Source organism: Solanum tuberosum, unplaced genomic scaffold (assembly GCF_000226075.1).
Source record: "Solanum tuberosum cultivar DM 1-3 516 R44 unplaced genomic scaffold, SolTub_3.0 scf00500, whole genome shotgun sequence".
NCBI classification, from domain to species: domain Eukaryota; kingdom Viridiplantae; phylum Streptophyta; class Magnoliopsida; order Solanales; family Solanaceae; genus Solanum; species Solanum tuberosum.
In genome coordinates this window covers 45,325-46,623 of record NW_006239419.1, presented here as the reverse complement: position 1 = coordinate 46,623, position 1,299 = coordinate 45,325, and positions in this window count along the sequence as shown.

The following is a 1,299-nucleotide window of genomic DNA, read 5'->3' as shown; positions in this document are numbered from 1 at the left end:
CTTCCATCTGGTTGAGCGTTGACAGCAAAATTCGGAGAAGGCAAATTTTGTTTTCTCTGCATCTCGACCCTCATCTCGGCAATTTGTTGCATCAACTGCAGGATCAGTTCATTCTGATCGGCAAGGACAGGCTAAGCTACCACGACATCAGTAAGGTCGATTTCTTCGTTGTTATTACCCATTGCTGTTTTTCCTTTTTGGGAACTTTGGCTGGGAAAGGAATCTATAGGCCCTTTTGATCTGGTAAAAATAGGGATGACCGGCCAGTGTGTCAACACAGATCAGTTCTAACTACCTGTAGAGAAAATAACTCAAAGGCAAATCCGTCAGTATTAGGTTTGGATGAATAATGCAAGATATCACATAGAAAACAGATAAACACATAAAAGTTGTTTTGCCTGAGAACATGTAAACATACGAATAATGAGGACTGACTTTGAACAAGCAGGAATTTGCTCGTTTTATTTTGAGGCGAGTGACTCAGAAAGGTTAAATTGCGTTGAGCTAAGGTTTTCTTGCTGCATCTTTTGGCATCTGTTGATCTGAACTCAGTGTTTCCTTGTAGAATGACAGAGGGGGGAAGGAAAATTTCAAAAAGATAGGGGCCGGGCCTTGAAAGACTGCCTAAGTATCTCCGAGGGAGAATTCAGGCCCTACGTAGTTCGAATACAAAGGAAACTTTCATTTTCATTCGTTCATTTCTGGTGATTACAAGGAAAGTGAAAAACAGATAATAAAGCTCCTAAAAGATAGATGGTGCCTTCTCGAAGCTCTTTTCTCTGACTGCCGTATTAGCCACGGGGGGTAAACTCAAATGCTTCGGGGGCGGTTTCCTCATTCTCTTCTTTCCACCGTCCCTTGAAAGGAGGTCTATACACAATTTCCTCCTCAAGGTCCTCTTCAACAAATTCAGGTCCAGTGCCTTTAGGACCACTGTTAGTGGCCTCTTGGTTGAAGAAAGGGTATTTTCCATGTAGTTTTTGGAGCCTCATGGTTATATTATTGTTGAAGGCATCATGTCCCTTCCGCATAGCAACCGTCTCCTCATTCATGACAACATATCTTGCCATCTTAGTCGCTAACTCCGCGTCCAGTGCTGCACTTTTGGCTTGCGCAGCTGCGGTGGCTAATTCTACTTCTATTCCTCTTTCTCCCATCTCTCGAATCTCTTGTTTGAGTCGACGCAATTTCATCCTTAGACTCTCTTCAGTCGTTTTCACTTCGACATTCTTGCCCTTTTCCATCTTAGCAACAATTTCACCTTTCCTGAGATGATAGAGTAATATTTTAGGATTTGGT